Below are 21,970 nucleotides of genomic sequence, written 5' to 3'. Positions count from 1 at the left end.
GCTTTGCCCTTGGAGAATGTTCGATTCGATTTACCACTGTTCCAAGAATTCTCAATTAAATGTTACCGATTCTTACGGTCTCTAAGTTAGACTAATGTCTTCCGAGCCTAGTCATATTGGAGGACTCGGCTGACAACATTTGGGAAGTAATCACACATATTAGTTTATGATGACGGAAAATGCCAGTTGGAATACCGATCTGGAATGTCCCTTTTCAATATACAATTCCTTTTGTTTTCTGAGATAAACTACTGGCGGAAGTGTCTGACAGCGACTCTCTCATAGATAATGTATGAGTGGAAGTGTAGTTGTCATTGACGGGACATAGTTACAGCCGTCGCTCACTGTGTACTGAGCGGTGACTGAAGCCGCGCCTTTATGACTGAAAGCTCAAGGCTACCTGGAGGAATAACGTTCTATTCCTTTTGGCAGCGGGCTTTAGTGCGGTGCTGGGCAGCTTCAGAACGCTATTAACCTGCAGATTAACAGGGTTTTTTTTATACATGACAGGTTCCCTTTAACTGTATGAGGGCTCATTTTTGAGGGATGAGTTGTATTTGTCAGTGGCATCATTTTTGAGATACCTATAGAATGAAGGAAATAATTATTTGATCCCTTTGTGATTTTGTAAGTTTGCCCACTGACAAAGACACAAACAGTCTATAATTTTAAGCTTAGGTTCATTTTAAAATTGTGACTTAGAATATCAAAAATAAAATCCAGAAAATCACATGGGTAAGTAACTGGCTTAGTGATAGAAAGCAGAGGTTGGTTATAAATGGTATATTCTCTAACTGGGTCACTGTCACCAGTGGGGTACTGCAGCGTTCGGTGTTGGGACCTATTCTCTTCAAGATAGTTATTAACGATCTGGTAGAAGGTTTACACAGTAAAATATTGATATTTGCAGATGATGCAAAATTATGTAAAGCAGTCAATACAAAAGAAGATAGTATTCTGCTACAGATATATCTGGAAAAGTTGGAAACTTGGTCCGAAAGGTGGCAGATGTGGTTTAACAATGATAAATGTAAGGTCATACACTTGGGAAGAAGGAATCAGTATCACCATTACACACTGAACGGGAAACTACTGGGTAAATCTGACATGGAGAAGGACTTGGGGATCCGAGTTAATGATAAACTTACCTGGAGCAGCCAGTGCCAGGCAGCGGCTGCCAAGGCAAACAGGATCATGGGGTGCATTAAAAGAGGTCTGGATACACATGATGAGAGCATTATACTGTCTCTGTACAAAACCCTTGTTAGACCACACATGGAGTACTGTGTACAGTTTTGGGCACTGGTGCTCAGTAAGGATATAATGGTACTAGAGCGAGTACAGAAGAGGGCAAAAAAATTAATAAAGGGGATGGGTGAACTCCAATACTCAGAGAGGTTAGCAAAATTAGGATTATTTAGTCTAGAAAAAACACAACTGAGGGGCGATCTAATAACCATGTATAAGTATATAAAGGGACAATACAAATATCTCTATGAGTATCTGTTTATACCAAGGAAGGTGAAGGTCACAAGGGGGGATTCTCTGTATCTGGATGAAAATGTTAGGGCAGTGAGAATCTGGAATTCCTTGCCTGAGGAGGTGGTGATGGCAAACTCAGTCGAGGGGTTCAAGAGAGGCCTGGAAATTTTCCTGGAGCGTAACAATATTATATCTTACATTTATTTGGTTCTTTAGAAGGACGTAGAACTGGGGATTTATTTTGATGGAATATAGGCTGAACTGGATGGACAAATGTCTTTTTTATTTGCATTTTGCAGTGAGAAATAAGTATTTGATCACTTTGGCAAACAAGACTTAATCCTTGGTGGCAAAACCCTTTTTGGCAAGCACAGCAGTCAGATGTTTTTGTAGTTGAGGATGAGGTTTGTGCACATGTCAGGAGGAATTTTGGTCCACTCCTCTGTGCAGATCATCTCTAAATCATTAAGATTTTGAGGATGTCGCTTGGCAACTCCATGACCTTAATGTGTTTCCTTTTGAGCCAATCGTCTGTTGTTGCCTTGGCTGTATGTTCTGGGTCATATGTTTCCACCTCTATGCCTGACAGTGGAGACGGGGTTCTTTGGGTCATAGGCTGCATTTCTCTTCCTCCAAACATGGCGAGTTGAGTTAATGCCAAAGACCTCAATTTTTGTCTCATCTGACCACAGCACCTTCTCCCAGTCACTCACAGAATCATCCAGGTGTTTATTGGCAAACTTGAGACGTGCCTGCACATGTGCTTTATTGAGCATGGGGACCTTGCGGGCATTGCAGGATTTCAAACCTTTACAGCCTAATGTGTTAGCAATAGTTTTCTTGGTGACTGTGGTGCCAGCTGCTTTACGATCATTAACAAGTTCCTCATGGTCAAGGATACCCCACGAGGTTAGATTTTGCATGGTGCCCCAGATCGATGTCGATTGACAGTCATTTTGTATTTCTTCCATTTTCTTACTATTGCACCAACAGTTGTCTCCTTCTCACCCAGTATCTTACTTATGGCTTTGTAGCCCATTCCACCTTTGTGCAGGTTTATGATCTTGTCTCTGATATCCTTATAAAGCTCTTTGGTCTTGCCCATGTTGTAGAGGTTAGAGTCTGACTGATTGAGTCTGTGGACAGGAGTCTTTTTAAAAGGTGACTACTTTAATGAGCGGTACCACGTGACCGCTGAACACAGGAAGAAGCTGTCGGCAAGGACCGCGCTGGGAGCAGGTGAGTATGATGTGACAGCTGCCGTTCCCCCTCCCCCGCCGATCCCCTGGAACAATGACTCGAGTATAAGCCGTGAGGAGCACTTTCAGCCTAAAAAAATGGGCTGAAAATCTCGGCTTATACTCGAGTATACTTAGTATATTCTGTAGGTCTGTACGAGCATGGCAATACCAAATTTATATAGTTTTATGTATGTTTTTTATTTTTGCACTATAAGTACACTGTTGGAGGCAAAATATTTTTTTTTTGTGACCATGTCAGAGAGCTTTAATATTGATGCAAGTATGATAATAGTAAAAAGTATATCACTGCACTAAATGGATATATAACAACAAAGAAAAAAACTAAATAGTAATAGGATGGCAGAAAACAAAATAGGATGAGGACACTGAAAATAGCAAACAATTGGAGACATCCTTTTCAGTGTCCTCATCCTATTTTGTTTTCTGCTATTCTTCTGCTGTTTTTTTTTTGTTTGTTGTTATATGTCAGTATAGCGCAGCGACATGCTTTTTATTGTTTTAGGTTTTCTACCTCCTCACACCACCTTGTGCTTTAAAGGGACACTGTCACCTGGATTTGGAGGGAACAATCTTGAGCCATGGAGGCGGGGTTTTTGGGTTTTTGATTCACCCTTTCCTTACCCGCTGGCTGCATGCTGGCTGCAATATTGGATTGAAGTTCATTCTCTGTCCTCCGTAGTACATGCCTGCACAAGGCAATCTTGCACAGCGCAGGCGTGTACTATGGAGGACAGAGAATGAACTTCAATCCAATATTGCAGCCAGCATGCAGCCAGCGGGTAAGGAAAGGGTGAATCAAAAACCCAAAAACCCCGCCTCCATGGCTGAAGATTGTTCCCTCCAAATCCAGGTGACAGTGTCCCTTTAAGTATTACCCTTTGAAGTGTGAGTAAGCGTGGGTGTCTTCACATTTTATAGCTTACCATTCGTGATAATACCCAATTTATAGTTATAGTCTATGGTTTACTCCTTTTACATAAAAAAAAATCTTTTTATTTTTGAATAATTTTTAAGTGATGGGGTGTTGCCATATTCCGAAACCTTTTTTTTTAGTTTTACATAAACCATTTTATAGAAGCTTATTTATTGTGGGACCAGCTTTAGTTTTGAATGCAATGTTATTTCATTTTTTTTTTGTGAAGCTGGATAAGCAAAAACCAGCAGTATATTACCCTGATGTGTTGAACAATAAACACAAAGTGCATTCAATATCTGCAGTCTAAAGTCCCATGTGAAGTAAGAAATGTGATGCTAGTCACTACTCAGTGACACACCGTGACGCAAAAGAATCAGACATTCTGGGGTCAATACCAAGAGAGTATGTTGATGGCCAAGGGAAAAGACGATGGCGTAAGTCAGGTCACAGTCCAGGGTCTGAGATGGCGGATCAAAAGCCAAAGGACAAGACAAAGGAATAGTAAGAACACGGTCCAAAGAGTCAGGCAGCAGAAAATTAGAACTCAGAGCAACAAAATCAGGCTAACACCAGGAAGCACAATCTACGTCTGGCAGGGAGCGGGACAGGCAGCTCAGTTAAGTAGCTATGCAGTCACCAGAACACTGAACACCTGGAGAAAGTCCCGCATATCCCTGTCACGGATTGGACAGCTGAGCTGTCAATCAAGTCACTGACTGTCCATCACAGGATTGGCCAAGCGATCAATCAAGGCACAGACAGCTCAGCAAGACAGTTTCCATAGAACAGCACAGCAACCATTCACTGAGCGGAGGAATCGTGACAAGAATATTCCTAACTTTTTCCTCCTAATTGGAGGATTCAATGGCAAATCAGTGATCGTCCTGGTGCATGATGATGCTGGGTTGCATGTTCATGTGTTGTTGGAGAGGAGATTACACCATGCACCTCTGGCAACTTACACAGCTTCAATGCTGGAATATAAAGACAACACTTTAACCCCAGAGCTCCCAGCCAGGATGACACCACATGTCCTAGAATGACACCGAACAATTGCATAGTCAGTACACATTGCCTTCGACAAAGGTGTGACATAACCCTGCGATGGAAGAAGAAACAGAGAGGACGGTCTCTGTGATAGGTGTCACAGTAATTCTTCTCTTATGAGGGGCATAGATGTTACTAGCCCCACCTAGGACCTTTCTTCAGGCCTTCCAGTGAAGCAGGTATTGCAAGGATCACCTCACCAAGCACTCAATGATCATCATACTCTCTTACTGCCTCAACTACTATAATACAGGATGGAAATTACCAGCGTCATAAACAGGCAAACAAAATGTCTGTTTATGGCAGAAACTCAAACAGGATATCACACTTCCAATCTGTATTAAAAATAAACATTAGAAATCTTTCCTTTCAATTTTAACACTAATTAACCCCTTTCTGCCATCTGACGTACTATTGCGTCCATGTGGGGTGGGCCCTACTTCCCAAGGACGCAATAGTACGTCATGCGCTTTAATGCGACACTGCGACTTAAGTCGCAGTGATCGCATTAAAATTCCGACGCCATCTTACCTGCAGGAAGATGGTGTCGGCATCCTAGGGCCTGTCGCCGCCCCCCCGGCCTCCCGATCGCTGTGATTGGCTGCTCAATTCTGAGCAGCCAATCGCAGCCTTTCTCATTGTTTCAGCCAATCAATTTGGCTGAAACAGTGAGGTCCCAGCCTAGGATCGAGTACCGATGTACTCGATCCTAGGCCAGTGTCTGGCAATGCCAGGCATGGGCCCAAACCCCCCCGGGATTGGCGCGATCGCGATAGATCGATCGCGCCAATCGCAGGGCACAGCGGCGGTGTTACCGCTCTGTGCCCTGCCCCTATCTGCGCACTCTGCAGCCCCGGGCCATGGCTCCGGATCTCCTGCCATGGCTCCGGAGCATTCAACTCTGATTGGTGCGATCGACGATCACATCGATCGCGCCAATCGCAGGACACAGCGACGGTGTTACCGCCACTGCTGTATCCTGCCTACCTGCGCGCTCTGCAGCCCCGTGTTCCCAGTCTGATTGGCGCGATCGATGTGATCGTCGATCGCGCCAATCACAGGGTACAGCAGCGGTGTCACCGCGCTGTGCCCTGCCGGTGACCTGCCGGTCACCTGCCTGTCACCTGCCTGTCACCTGCTGGTGACCTGCCGGTGACCTGCCTATGATCGGAGCTGTGAGCTCCGATCATAGGCTGGTGCATAGCAACACCAGCGTCACCAGGGCCTTCTTTGATTGGTGGGATCGATGTGATCATCGATCCCACCAATCACAGGTCACAGCAGCGGTGTGACCGCTCTGTGACCTGTCTCACCTGCCCCTGACCTGTGTAACTGCTCTGAAGGAATCCTCACACTTGGTGAGGATTCCTTCAGAGCGGTCACGCTTTGAGATCCCCTCCTGTGCTGAGACTTGTGGTGCCACAGTAGCCTGTGACACCACAATTCTAGCTAAAGAAAGAAGAGAGAAGAAAGAAGAGAGACTACAAACCGTAAGTGTTGATACCCCGATCCCGGCCCGATCTCTATTCATCCCCCCTTCTCCCGTCCCGCCTTCTCCCATCCCCCCTTCTTCCATCCCCCCTTCTCCCATCCCCCCTTCTCCAATCCCCCCTCCTTGCGCCGTATCCGTGCCCAAATTTAGCAGCCGCCGAGCGTTGATTGGTGACGCAGTTCACCTATCAACACTCGTGCTCGCTTTTTTTTTCCCCATCCCCGTGCGCTCCCCCAGCCGCCGCGTCTAATCTGTGCCTTCCCTTTTCTTTTTTTTTCTTTCCCCATCTCCGTGCGCTCCTCCAGCCGCTGCGTCTAATCCGTGCCTTTTCTTTTTTTTTTTCCCCCATCCCCTTGCGCTCCCCCAGCTGCCGCGTCTAATCTGTGCCTTCCCTTTTCTTTTTTTTTTCTTTTTTTTTTCTTTCCCCATCTCCGTGCGCTCCTCCAGCCGCTGCGTCTAATCCGTGCCTTTTCTTTTTTTTCCCCCTTCCCCTTGCGCTCCCCCAGCCGCCGCGTCTAATCTGTGCCTTCCCTTTTCTTTTTTTTTTCTTTCCCCATCTCCGTGCGCTCCTCCAGCCTCTGCGTCTAATCCGTGCCTTTTCTTTTTTTTTCCCCCCATCCCCTTGCGCTCCCCCAGCCGCCGCATCTAATCTGTGCCTTCCCTTTTCTTTTTTTTTTCTTTCCCCATCTCCGTGCGCTCCTCCAGCCGCTGCGTCTAATCCGTGCCTTTTCTTTTTTTTCCCCCATCCCCTTGCGCTCCCCCAGCCGCCGCATCTAATCTGTGCCTTCCCTTTTCTTTTTTTCTCTTTCCCCATCTCCGTGCGCTCCTCCAGCCGCTGCGTCTAATCCGTGCCTTTTCTTTTTTTTTTCCCCCATCCCCTTGCGCTCCCCCAGCCGCCGCATCTAATCTGTGCCTTCCCTTTTCTTTTTTTTTCTTTCCCCATCTCCGTGCGCTCCTCCAGCTGCTGCGTCTAATCCGTGCCTTTTCTTTTTTTTTTCCCCCATCCCCTTGCGCTCCCCCAGCCACCGCGTCTAATCTGTGCCTTCCCTTTTCACATCCCCGTTCGCACACCCAGCAGCCACCGAACTCTGATAAGTGAACCGTGTCACTTAGAGCTCTCGTGCCTGGCGTTTTTTCCACATCCCCGTTCGTACACCCAGCAGGCGCCGAAATTTGACGCGGTTCACTTATCAGAGCTAGGGCCTGCTGTTTTAGACTTTTCCTTTCACAGGTATTTTTTTCTCCCCTTTACTTTTTCTTTCCCTTTAGCTTTTTCTTTTAAGAATAGTTTGCACCAAACACTATCCCCCCACACGTACACATAGTTCCCAATAAATTACACTCAAGCACCATACTCATAAAAAAAATGTCCCGCTCGTCCCGTTCGTCCCAACAGCGCTATTCAGCGGAGGAGGCATATGCTTTCCTTGCCTCCGACACTGATAGCGAGGGAGAGGATCCCACTTTTCATTATTTTTCTGATTCTTCCTCATCCTCTTCCTCCTCCTCATCTTCCTCCTCCGGCCCTGCGGAACCGCCACGCAGACGCCGCAGGACAGAAGAAGTGCCCATCATTCATGAAGATGAAGATGAGGCAGGGCCCACTCCTGAAGATGAACCAGCGCGCCCCTCTTCGGACCCCGTATGGACCTCGCCCCCCGAAAATTACGAGCCACTGATTCCTGATTTTGTGGCAGAATCAGGAATCAGGTTTGACACCACCGGCCTCACAGAAATAGACTTTTTCAAAGTCTTTTTCTCTGAGGATTTTGTTAACCTCATGGTGGAGCAAACTAATTTGTATGCTCGTCAATTTTTGGAGCAAAACACCAGTTCATCATATTCTAACTGGTCTCCTGTAGACGCAGTTGAAATGATGCAGTTTTGGGGCCTGATGCTTCATATGGGGCTCCTGAAGAAGCCAGAAGTTCGGCAATATTGGAGTGTTGATATTTTATTCAACACTCCAGTGTTCCGAATGGTCATGGTCCGAACGCGTTTTGAGGCCATCCATAAATTCCTGCATTATTCCGATAATGCACAGTGTCCCGCACGAGATGACCCCAACTTTGACCGTCTGTTCAAAGTTCGGCCTGTCATCGAACACTTCAACAAAATGTTCGGTGAAGTGTACATGCCCAAAAGGGACATCTGCGTGGATGAGTCCTTGGTTCATTTTAAGGGGCGGCTCAGATTCCGTCAATACCTGCCCAGCAAGAGGGCCAGGTACGGAATCAAACTCTACAAGCTGTGTGAGAGTGCCTCAGGGTACACCTACAGCTTTAGAGTCTACGAGGGGAAGGACAGCAGGATTGAACCGCCTGAGTGTCCCCCTGTCCTGGGAGTGAGTGGGAAAATAGTGTGGGATTTGGTGCACCCACTGCTGGATAAAGGTTATCACCTCTATACTGATAACTTTTATACCAGCATCCCACTCTACAAATCCCTCTCTGCGCGAGGTACCGCAGCCTGCGGTACTGTCCGCAAAAATCAGAGAGGCCTCCCAAAAACGCTACTTGGGCAGATGCTCAGAAAAGGTGAGAGCAGAGCCCAATGTAGCGACCACCTGCTGGTGGTCAAGTACAAGGACAAGAGGGATGTCCTTCTCTTGACCACCATACACGGTGATGGCAGTGCCCTCAGCACTGTACGGGGTATCTCTACACAGGTCTGCAAACCGGACTGTGTACTGGGGTACAACAAAAGCATGGGGGGCGTTGATCTCTCCGATCAGCTCCTCCAACCGTACAGTGCTTTGAGGAAGGCCAAGGTGTGGTACAAAAAGCTGTCCGTGTACATCGTACAAATGGCAATGCTCAACGCTTTCCTGCTGTCACAATGTGCACGCCACAGCGATACGTCGTACCTTCAGTTCCAGGAGGTAGTGGTTAAGGCCCTGTTATTTGGCACGAGGGAAGGAGCGGGCCCCAGTACTTCCGGAACTGAAGGTGCTCGTATCGTACCAGGTCAGCATTTCCCGGGGGAGGTCCCGCAAACTGCAAAAAGAGGTAGGTCGCAAAAAAGGTGCCGAGTGTGTTACAAAAGGGGAATACGCAAGGACACCACTTATCAATGCGACACCTGCCCCGAAAAACCTGGCCTGTGTATGAAGGATTGCTTCAGATTGTACCACACCTCCATGCACTACTAATTTACTTTACAGGAAACAGTAGATTAGTTCCAAAAAGGGGGCACATCTATGTAAGTTCATTGGGGTTCTAGTTTACAAAATGTCACTTGTGGTTTTTTTTTTTACTGTTTGGGCACATCAGGGGCTGTGCAAACGGAACATGATGTCCGCGTACCATTCCATCAAAGTCTGCTTTTCAAAGCGTCACTACTTCCCTTCCGAGCCCCGAAGTGTACCCAAACAGTAGTTTTCTCCCACATGTGGGGTATCAGCGTACTCAGGACAAATTGGACAACAACTTTTGGGGTCCAATTTCTCCTGTTACACTTGGGAAAATTAAAAATTGGGGACTAAATGATCATTTTTGTAGGAAAAAATAAGATATTTTATTTTCACGCCCGGGCGTTATAAATTTAAGTGAAACACTTTGGGGTTCAAAATTCTCACCACACACCTAGATAAGTTCCCAATTAGGTCTAGTTTCCAAAATGGGGTCACTTGTGGGGGATTTCTACTGTTCAGGCACATCAGGGGCTCTGCAAACGGAACATGATGTCCGCGTACCATTCCATCAAAGTCTGCTTTTCAAAGCGTCACTACTTCCCTTCCGAACCCCGAAGTGTACCCAAACAGTAGTTTTCTCCCACATGTGGGGTATCAGCGTACTCAGGACAAATTGGACAACAACTTTTGCGGTCCAATTTCTCCTGTTACACTTTGGAAAATTAAAAATTGGGGACTAAATGATCATTTTTGTAGGAAAAAATAGGATATATTATTTTCACGCCCGGGCGTTATAAATTTAAGTGAAACACTTGGGGGTTCAAAATTCTCACCACACACCTAGATAAGTTCCCAGTTAGGTCTAGTTTCCAAAATGGGGTCACTTGTGGGGGATTTCTACTGTTCAGGCACATCAGGGGCTCTGCAAACGGAACATGATGTCCGCGTACCATTCCATCAAAGTCTGCTTTTCAAAGCGTCACTACTTCCCTTCCGAACCCCGAAGTGTACCCAAACAGTAGTTTTCTCCCACATGTGGGGTATCAGCGTACTCAGGACAAATTGGACAACAACATTTGGGGTCCAACTTCTCCTGTTACACTTGGGAAAATTAAAAATTGGGGACTAAATGATCATTTTTGTGGGAAAAAATAGGGTTGTTTTTTTTCACGCCCAGGCGTTATAAACTTTCGTGAAGCACTTGGGGGATAAAAGTGCTCACGACACATCTAGATAAGTTCCTTAGGGGGTCTAGTTTCCAAAATGGGGTCACTTGTGGGGGTTTTCCACTGTTTAGGCACATCAGGGGCTCGCCAAACGTGACATGGCGTCCGATCTCAATTCCAGCCAATTTTAGATTGAAAATGTCAAACGGTGCTCCTTTCCTTCTGAGCCCTGCCATGCGCCCAAACAGTGGTTCCCCCCCACATATGGGGTATTAGCGTACTCAGGACAAATTGGACAACAACTTTTGGGGTCCAATTTCTCCTTTTACCCTTGAGAAAATAAAAAATTGGGGACTAAACGATCATGTTTGTGGAAAAAATAGGATTTTTTATTTTCACGCCCAGGCATTATAAACTTTCGTGAAGCACTTGGGGGATAAAAGTGCTCACGACATATCTAGATAAGTTCCTTAGGGGGTCTAGTTTCCAAAATGGGGTCACTTGTGGGGGTTTTCCACTGTTTAGGCACATCAGGGGCTCGCCAAACACGACATGGCGTCCGATCTCAATTCCAGCCAATTTTAGATTGAAAATGTCAAACGGCGCTCCTTTCCTTCTGAGCCCTGCCATGCGCCCAAACAGTGGTTCCCCCCCACATAAGGGGTATCAGCGTACTCAGGACAAATTGGACAACAACTTTTGGGGTCCAATTTCTCCTTTTACCGTTGAGAAAATAAAAAATTGGGGACTAAACGATCACATTTGTGGAAAAATAGGATTTTTTATTTTCACGCCCAGGCATTATAAACTTTTGTGAAGCACTTGGGGGATAAAAGTGCTCACGACACATCTAGATAAGTTCCTTAGGGGGTCTGGTTTCCAAAATGGGGTCACTTGTGGGGGTTTTCCACTGTTTAGGCACATCAGGGGCTCGCCAAACGTGACATGGCGTCCGATCTCAATTCCAGCCAATTTTAGATTGAAAATGTCAAACGGTACTCCTTTCCTTCTGAGCCCTGCCATGCGCCCAAACAGTGGTTCCCCCCCAGATATGGGGTATCAGCGTACTCAGGACAAATTGGACAACAACTTTTGGGGTCCAATTTCTCCTTTTACCCTTGAGAAAATAAAAAATTGGGGACTAAACGATCACGTTTGTGGAAAAAATAGGATTTTTTATTTTCACGCCCAGGCATTATAAACTTTCGTGAAGCACTTGGGGGATAAAAGTGCTCACGACACATCTAGATAAGTTCCTTAGGGGGTCTAGTTTCCAAAATGGGGTCACTTGTGGGGGTTTTCCACTGTTTAGGCACATCAGGGGCTCGCCAAACGTGACATGGCGTCCGATCTCAATTCCAGCCAATTTTAGATTGAAAATGTCAAACGGTACTCCTTTCCTTCTGAGCCCTGCCATGCGCCCAAACAGTGGTTCCCCCCCACATATGGGGTATCAGCGTACTCAGGACAAATTGGACAACAACTTTTGGGGTCCAATTTCTCCTTTTACCCTTGAGAAAATAAAAAATTGGGGACTAAACGATCATGTTTGTGGAAAAAATAGGATTTTTTATTTTCACGCCAGAGCATTATAAACTTTCGTGAAGCACTTGGGGGATAAAAGTGCTCATGACACATCTAGATAAGTTCCTTAGGGGGTCTAGTTTCCAAAATGGGGTCACTTGTGGGGGTTTTCCACTGTTTAGGCACATCAGGGGCTCGCCAAACGTGACATGGCGTCCGATCTCAATTCCAGCCAATTTTAGATTGAAAATGTCAAACGGCGCTCCTTTCCTTCTGAGCCCTGCCATGCGACCAAACAGTGGTTCCCCCCCACATATGGGGTATCAGCGTACTCAGGACAAATTGGACAACAACTTTTGGGGTCCAATTTCTCCTTTTACCCTTGAGAAAATAAAAAATTGGGGACTAAACGATCATGTTTGTGGAAAAAATAGGATTTTTTATTTTCACGCCCGGGCATTATAAACTTTCGTGAAGCACTTGGGGGATAAAAGTGCTCATGACACATCTAGATAAGTTCCTTAGGGGGTCTAGTTTCCAAAATGGGGTCACTTGTGGGGGGTTTCCACTGTTTAGGCACATCAGGAGCTCGCCAAACGCGACATGGCGTCCGATCTCAATTCCAGCCAATTTTAGATTGAAAATGTCAAACGGCGCTCCTTTCCTTCTGAGCCCTGCCGTGCGCCCAAAAAGTGGTTCCCCCTCACATGTGGGGTATCAGCGTACTCATGACAAATTGGACAACAACTTTTGAGGTCCATTTCATCTTTTTACCCTTGGGAAATTAAAAAAATTATTGCTGAAAGATCATTTTTGTGACTAAAAAGTAAAATGTTAATTTTTTCCTTCCATGTTGCTTCTGCTGCTGTGAAACACCTGAAGGGTTAATCAACTTCTTGAATTTGGTTTTGCGCACCTTGAGGGGTGCAATTTTTAGAATGGTGTCACTTTTGGGTATTTTCTGCCATATAGACCCCTCAAAATGACTTCAAATGTGAGGTGGTCCCTAAAAAAAATGGTTTTCTAAATTTTGTTGTAAAAATGAGAAATTGCTGGTCAAATTTTAACCCTTATAACTTTGTAGAAAAAAAAAATGTTGTCTCCAAAATTGTGCTGATGTAAAGTAGACATGTGGGAAATGTTATTCATTAACTATATTGTGTCACATATCTCTCTGGCTTAACAGAATAAAAATTCAAAGTTGGAAAATTGCGAAATTTTCAAAATTTTCGCCAAATTTCCGTTTTTTTCACAAATAAACGCAAGTTATATCGAAGAAATTTTACCACTATCATGAAGTACAATATGTTACAAGAAAACAATGTCAGAATCACCGGGATCCGTTGAAGCGTTCCAGAGTTATAACCTCATAAAGGGAGAGTGGTCAGAATTGTAAAAATTGGCCCGGTCCATAACGTGCAAACCACCCTTGGGGGTAAAGGGGTTAAAGGGGCTTTTTAGACTCCTACTCACTGATCAGGAACTCCACATATACTTTAGCCAAACTCCTGTATTTAAACATGTGTAATGGTCATTTTGAAGGGAAGAGCAGGGTCAGTTGTGAATGGTGGATTCTTCGTTAATAGTGGTGTATAGACGTATTAACTGTCATTGTAATTCTGCCTCTGCTGGTAAGTAACCTGCTGAAAACGCTTCCTGAAAGAACAGGAAGGATGAATCTAAAATAATCCAAGTAGACAGTGTGAAAATTACAAGACTACTAATTGTGTCTTTTAACACAGATCGCAAAATGAAAAGTAAACATTGCGAAATTAATATATACAGTATGTCCGTAAAGTCATGGTGCACTTTTGACCAGTCACTGGAAAGCACCAAAAAATGATAGAAATGTGAAATCTGCTCTAAATAAAAGAAAAACTCTCCCAGATTCATACCTATCCAGTGCAGTTTTGATATGGGCTCCATTTGTTGCTCTACACACATCCAAATTATAGTGAAGTTCTTGCCACTCATGGGTAAGGATGTCTGGTGTAACATAGTGAAAAACGTGTGTGATTCTCTGTTTTAAGTGATTAATCTTGTTGATACACACTGAATGGGAAACCACTGGGTAAATCTGACAGGGAGAAGGACTTGGGGATCCTAGTTAATGATAAACTTACCTGTAGCAGCCAGTGCCAGGCAGCAGCTGCCAAGGCAAACAGGATCATGGGGTGCATTAAAAGAGGTCTGGATACACATGATGAGAGCATTATACTGCCTCTGTACAAATCCCTAGTTAGACCGCACATGGAGTACTGTGTCCAGTTTTGGGCACCGGTGCTCAGGAAGGATATAATGGAACTAGAGAGAGTACAAAGGAGGGCAACAAAATTAATAAAGGGGATGGGAGAACTACAATACCCAGATAGATTAGCGAAATTAGGATTATTTAGTCTAGAAAAAAGACGACTGAGGGGCGATCTAATAACCATGTATAAGTATATAAGGGGACAATACAAATATCTCGCTGAGGATCTGTTTATACCAAGGAAGGTGACGGGCACAAGGGGGCATTCTTTGCGTCTGGAGGAGAGAAGGTTTTTCCACCAACATAGAAGAGGATTCTTTACTGTTAGGGCAGTGAGAATCTGGAATTGCTTGCCTGAGGAGGTGGTGATGGCGAACTCAGTCGGGGGGTTCAAGAGAGGCCTGGATGTCTTCCTGGAGCAGAACAATATTGTATCATACAATTAGGTTCTGTAGAAAGACGTAGATCTGGGGATTTATTATGATGGAATATAGGCTGAACTGGATGGACAAATGTCTTTTTTCGGCCTTACTAACTATGTTACTATGTTACTATGTTATACGTTCAATGTACACATGTTGCTTCACATAACCCCAAAAGTAAAAGTCTAAGGGCTTCAGATCATGGTGGCCATGGCTTGACAGAACCTCTGCCTATCCACCACTGGGGGAATGTTCTATCCAGAAACTCATGAACAATGGTGGTGTAGTGTGGAGGAGCGCCGTCCTGTTAAAAGATGACACCTTCTGGAAATTGTGGCACTGCATACAATTTCAACATGTCAAGATACATGTTGGCCTACCAGAAAGGGGTTTCTCCACCAAACTGATAGTTTGCTTCAACTGCTTATCCCACCGAGTAATGTTATTCCTATGTGGTGGCACTTTGTTATAAATGCACCAATATTCATGTAGCACTTTGGTCACGGATTCAAATATAGCGAGCCACAGAACACACTGAACTTTCCTCTGTACCGTCCACATCTCGACTGGCATGGAAAAACCACATAGCTGGCATAAGCTTGTGGTTGCATGATGTCACACCTGGCAGTGTATTAATCATGGTTCAGTTTATCAGGGGTTAATCTGACTGGGGGCTCAGCGACCGCTTAAATTAGTTTGTGTTGTTTGATTGGTTCTTGTTATCTCCCCTCATGAACAGGTCTGATATGATTGGGCCAGATAAAGGGCACCAAAATGTAAACTATAAATAGATCCTGTGACTGGTCAAAAGTGCACCATGACTTTATGGACACACTGTATATGTACAAAACCTTGATTTGAAGAAAAGATTTTCCTTTAAGAAAAGTGCCTGTCAACATCAGTGTTTCTCAACTCCAGTCCTCAAGACCCACCAACAGGTCATGTTTTCAGGATTTCCTTAGTATTGCACAGGTGATAATTTCATCACCAGCTCAAGCATTAATTCCATCACCTATGCAGCAGTAAGGAAATCCTGAAAACATGACCTGTTGGTGGGTCTTGAGGACTGGAGTTAAGAAACACTGGTCTACATAATAAGCTCAGAGTAATGTTCTTTCTTAGCTCTTTCCTCAACCACATTTATGATGTGCTGTATAATAAAATTGTACATTGTAATAATGAAAAATGTGGACTATTACTTCACATGTAGAGTGCTTCCTATTACTTTAACAAGTATTAACTACACATTGGAAGAATCCTTCAGGTCACACATCCAGGATATTAAACTACAGTTTGGAATTAACGTAAAGTATAATGAAAAGCCTTTTGACTTTATTCAGATGGTTTCGAATTATGATTACGTGTCTTAAAATTGTAAAAGTGTTATTTAAAAAGTTAACGATCCCCAGGCAATTTCTGCATAGAAGACTGTATTACACTAGCGAGATAACTGTTCAGATCCTTCTTTTACAGTCTATGCACACCCTATCACTAGAGTTCCCTAGGTCCAATATGTTCTGATTTCCACTCCCTTGTTCCTTTGCTGTCAGCTTATCCTACACAGAATCCCCTGCTAGTAAACTGCTTTCTTCCTCCAAGTGTCCAAAGTCAATAATTAATTTCTCTTGTCCTTAAAGGTTTCCAAAAAAGATAAGGCCTGTCACAAACACATCTTACAAACTTCCTTGATGTGGAGCATCACATTGGCTGCCAGAGTACATCACTCCCTTATAAATCAAACATTTCATTTATTTATGTCATGTTTTACAGCGAAGAAATGCTCTGAGAAATGTTCTCATTTTCAAGCATGTCCCATGTACATAATATATGTGGCTTCTTTTTCCTATTCCATTACTGAGCATTATTAAACATCGAATTTACTAGGGTGTATTTTCCGACTCTTCAAGCAGCTGCCTTAAAGGAGTATTAAAACTAGAAATAAATAATTACATTAAACAAGATTTCCAGTTGACCTGACTGTTGTTGGCCGGCAGCGCATGTCTGCATGATAGTTCAACGCTCAGTCTTGTTGGAATCCTTCAGAGAACACGGGGGTTGCTCTCCTGTTGATCAGTTCCATTTTAGCTGATATTCCAAAGGACAGGTTTACAATCTTTTGACCAACTGCCGATAGGAAAGGCTCCTGCTGCAGCCAGTGAAAGGCCAAAGAGGAGAACAAATGGGACATGGTTCAGCTCCTGAGACACAAACAAAATGTTTCTTTATATAGTTAATTAGTTTTTGCTGTAATATGAGGCAAAATAGGATTTAAGAAAGAGGGATATGAATCCTACACAATACTAGCACTCCCAATGTTGGGTCCCTGTATATGGAGCTGACTCAGGAGCTGAGCATGCGCAATACCTGGTAGATGTTGGCTGTGTAACACAGCCGACATCTACCTCTTACAACACCCATTTATCAGAATTAAAGAGAACCTAATACATGATACACACTGCAGGGCAGCATGTATCAGACACTGGCTGAATGAACTTAGCCATGTGCAGAATTTTGTCTGTAGTGTATACTACATTGAAATATATAACATACTAGTCATTCGAGATGATCGACTGTTGTTTTGAAATTCGAATTTAACAAATTTTATTCAGTCGCCATGACAGCACAACGAGAGAGGGGATCCGCCCTTCCGGGACAGGAAACCTCAGACATAAAAAGGGCGGCACCTCGCTCCCCCGCCAGTTGGTTTCCTGTCCCTGACAGTGGAACCTCTTCAGACAGGCCCAGAGAAGAGGGTCGAAGATAGAAGTTATCCCACTCCTAACAGGCCGATGCAGGTAGCGGGGGTCCCCTACCTCGGCCTGATCAGGAGGATGGAAGCACCACACAGCAGGGGGACTGTCTGTAGGTGACAGCAGGAGGAAGCAGCCCTAAGAGGGGGGTTGGCTTCTGGGGTGCCGCTATTTACCTGGAACGTAAGGCCCCATGGTGCGCATCTGCTGGAGCCTCCGAGGTCGGTCCGCTGCTGGCGCTGGGGTCTGCGATGGCTGGGGAGCGCTGCCGTCCTTGTTCGGCGCGTCTGCTCTCAGCGCCGCGGCCGCGTCCGGAAGGGGCGTGTCCTGATGACGCGGCGTGCGGCGCGGGGCGATGACGCGGCCGCGCATGCGCGGTGGCGCCTTATTCCAGCTAATGGCGGCACCCGGTGTCGGAGGTGGGATTTTGGCCTCGGGGGGGTCTGGCGCTCTGAGGAAGCGGGGCAGTACCAATCAGCGGTGCACCGAGGAATGGCCCTGCTGACCCCCATCCGGGGGTGGTACCCAGGGGGATGGATTTAAGCGCTGCACTGAGGCCTCAACATTGTTCCTGTCCACCATTTCTGGAATGGAGTCTCTGGAAGGAACACCGCAGCTGGGCGGTGAGCAGCAGCAGTCACCTGAACAACCTTTGAGCAGCTCCCAGCGGCGTTCTAGTGGCAGTAGTCGCGCTGGTAGAGCCAAAGAGGCTTAGAAATCAACTAAGTCCTCAGGCCGTAAGGAATCTCCGGCTAAGAAGGACCCCCCGATTACGGTACCATTCGCTGCAGGGATGGGTAAGTGAGCTTCGTGAAAGTACGTTTTCTGATAGCTGTCCCTCCTTGTATTCCCTCTCTCCTTATTAGGGGAGGAAATCTGTGTCCAAATCCAAACATAGGGAGTGTGCCATCTGTACGGAGCCGCTTCCAGATGGACATAAAAAGAAATTGTGCAGCATCTGCATTCAACAGTTAATTGAGGACGAGGCCCCTGACCTTACGTCTACTCTTAGGGATTTGGTTAGACAGGAGGTCAGAGATTCCATGAGGTCTCAGAAGACAGTTTCAAAAAAGAGGAAGGAGATATTATCCCCAGCCTCGGATGTGGATTCAGACACAGGTGGTATGAGCTCGGATTCTCATCCGTCATCATCATCAGAGGATGTGGAATCTAGTCGAACCTGTCTATCACTGGATAAGGTTAACCGCTTAGTCAAAGCTGTCAACAACACTATGGGTATTGAGGAGACCCAGGCGGAATGTTCCATACAGGACATAATGTTTAAAGGCATAGATCGCAAATCCAGAAGAGTGTTTCCGGTAGTTGATAAAGTTAAGTCACTGATTACGAGAGAATGGAAGAAACCCGAAAGGAAGGGGTCACTCCCACCAGCGTTCAAAAGAAGGTATCCCTTTGAGGAAGAGGCTTCTTCCTCCTGGGACAAGGTCCCGAAACTGGATGCGGCGGTGGCCAAAGCATGTAAAAAGACGTCTCTCCCATTTGAGGATCTGGGAAGCCTAAAAGACCCGCTTGATAGGAAAGCTGAGGTATTCCTTAAAGGAGCTTGGGAAACATCAGCAGGTTCCCTGAGGCCGGCGATTACGGCCACCTGCACTGCCCGGTCGTTGATGGTATGGCTGGGTAATCTAGAAGACCAGCTCAAGGACAAGGTTCCTAGGAGCGAGATCCTATCATCTATGTCTATGATTCAGGATGCAGCAGCCTTCCTTTCGGATGCGTCAGCCGATTCCGTTAGGCTAGCTGCAAGGTCATCAGCACTGTCCAATGCGGCCCGTAGAGCTCTTTGGATAAAATGCTGGCCAGGAGACTTACAGGCCAGATCGAAACTATGTGGCATCCCCTGTGAGGGGGTTCATTTGTTTGGCCCAGTCCTGGATGAGCTTCTAGAAAAAGCAGGTGACAATAAAAAGCGATTCCCTCTTCTAACAAGACCCTTCTATAGACGGGAATACAACAGAGGAGGGCCGTATCGTCGAAGATCGGACAGAGATTCAAATAGAGATTCGACCAGATATAACTCTTACAGATGAAGAGGTAGAGGTTTTATGTTTAACTCTCCTAGAGACTCTAAAAAGCCTCAATGACTGGCGGACCAGGTGGGCGGTAGGCTGTTGGCCTTCTACCCAGCCTGGTTGAAAATCACCAATAGTCCATGGATACTCAGTATCATTAAAGAGGGGTTAAAGTTCCAATTCCACCATACCCCCCAGGACAAATTTAAATTAACCCCTATCCGTTCTTCTCCCGCAGAACAATTGGCGTTGGAGTCAGAGGTTCGAGATCTCCAAAAAAAAGGGGGTTCTCGTTAAAGTACCTATGGAGGAACAAGGTACGGGGTTTTACTCCCCTTTATTCCTGATAAAGAAGCCAGATGGATCATATCGTACCATCATCAATCTGAAGGGCCTGAATGTATTCCTGCTGGTCCCATCCTTTAAGATGGAATCTGTGAAGTCGGCAATAAAGCTCCTTTTTCACAATTGCTTCATGGTTGTCTTAGATCTGAAAGACGCCTATTACCATGTCCCGATACATGCAACTCATCAGCGCTTTCTCAGGGTGGCGGTTTCCCTTGCCGGCACAGTAGAACACTTTCAATATCAGGCACTCCCCTTTGGTGTTGCAGTCGCACCTCGGGTTTTCACTAAGATTATGGTAGAGGTTATGGCACACCTTCATGAGCAAAACATACTAATAATTCCCTACCTGGATGATTTATTGATCGTGGGGCGTTCAGAGGTACACTGTAAAGAACAGTTGGAGAAAGTGATAGCAGCATTACACAACTTAGGATGGATTATCAATCTCAAAAAGTCGCGTCTTCAGCCCTCAACGTCACAGCAGTTTTTGGGTCTTACTGTGGATTCGAGTCAGCAGGAATGTCGCCTGCCAGACTCAAAAGTTGATTCTATTCGTCGGCTGGCCTCCAAAGCAATTAATAATCCAGTAGTCTCCTTAAGAAATGCTATGTCACTCTTAGGTTCACTTACTTCTTGTTTTCCGGCGGTGATGTGGGCACAGTTTCACTCCAGGCCTCTGCAATGGGATATTCTGCATAATTTTAGGCGGCTGGGCGCTAACCTTGATAAAAAATTTTCCCTATCTGTAGAAGCCACGGGTTCCCTAAGTTGGTGGACGCACATCCCTAATCTACGTAGAGGTGTACCTTGGACAAATCAGATAACACGAGTGATAACAACTGATGCTAGCCCCACGGGTTGGGGGGCACACTGGGAAGACAATTACATTCAGGGTCTGTGGTCCCAATCTGAGCGAGACACGTCCTCCAATCTGAAGGAATTGATGGCGGTAGAACGCGCCTTAGATAGGTTCCTTGTACCTCTGCAGGGTAGACATGTTAGACTACTCTCTGACAACCAGGTGACCGTTGCTTATGTGAACCACCAAGGAGGTACACGATCTAGGTCATTAATGAACGTTACAAATCATATTTTTCAGATGGCCGAAAATCACCTGCTCTCCCTTACGGCCCTTCATATAAAGGGAAATCTAAATACCATGGCCGATTATTTAAGCCGCAACGAGCTCAAACAAGGGGACTGGTCTCTAAAACCGGCTGTCTTCAATCAGATCGTACGGTTATGGGGATGTCCAGAGATAGATCTGTTTGCCAGTCGGGGAAACAAGAAACTTCATCAATTCTGTTCCCTAGATCCAAGGGACAACCCGTATGCAATCGACGCTCTCCTGATCTCCTGGAACTTCAGTCTCGCCTATGCTTTTCCCCCTCTGAATCTGATTCCCATAGTTCTGAGGAAAATTCGGGAAGACAGGGCCCGAGTGATATTAATAGCCCCGTTCTGGCCCAGAAGGTCATGGTTCCCATGGCTGAGAAGCATGTCCATTTCCCAGCCATGGATCCTCCCAGAAGTTCCAGACCTCCTCTCCCAGGGTCCAGTTCTACATCCACGAGTATCCAACTTGCACCTGACAGCGTGGAATTTGAGAGGTCACTTCTGAAAGGGAAGGGATTCTCTCAAAATCTTGTAAATACTCTGCTCAAAAGTAGGAAAGCCTCCACGACTAGCATTTATGTTAGGGTATGGAGGAAGTTCCTATCAAGTTCAGGAGCACAAATCGAGAAAAAACCTGATATTGCTCAAGTCTTAGAATTTTTACAGAAGGGCCTAGAGTTAGGCTTAGCCACCAGCACCCTTAGAGTTCAGGTTTCAGCTCTAGGGGCACTGTATAATTCCAACCTAGCCAGTAATCACTGGATAACAAGGTTTTTCAAAGCGGTCACCAGATCCAGGCCGGTTGTTAAACAAAAGATAGTTCCATGGGATCTAAATCTTGTGCTCTCGGCTCTAACACAAGCTCCGTTCGAGCCTATTGATTCTGTTCCAATCAAGATCCTGTCGGTCAAGACAGCCCTCTTAGTTGCTCTTACATCGGCAAGAAGGGTTAGTGATCTTCAGGCATTGTCCAGACAACGTCCATATATGCAAATTATGGAAGATAGAGTGGTGATGAGGCCTGACCC

The 21,970-nt window shown here is 45.5% G+C and overlaps 1 protein-coding gene across 2 annotated transcripts in view; it reads left to right on the top strand.

Moving 5' to 3' along the window:
* The window catches only part of TUSC3 (tumor suppressor candidate 3), a 489,870-nt gene that overhangs the window by 381,108 nt on the left and 86,792 nt on the right, over positions 1 to 21,970 (top strand). The window lies entirely within an intron of this gene.

This window comes from Ranitomeya imitator, chromosome 1 (assembly GCF_032444005.1).
Source record: "Ranitomeya imitator isolate aRanImi1 chromosome 1, aRanImi1.pri, whole genome shotgun sequence".
In the NCBI taxonomy this organism is placed as follows: domain Eukaryota; kingdom Metazoa; phylum Chordata; class Amphibia; order Anura; family Dendrobatidae; genus Ranitomeya; species Ranitomeya imitator.
This window is presented reverse-complemented; position numbering and strand designations above follow the sequence as displayed.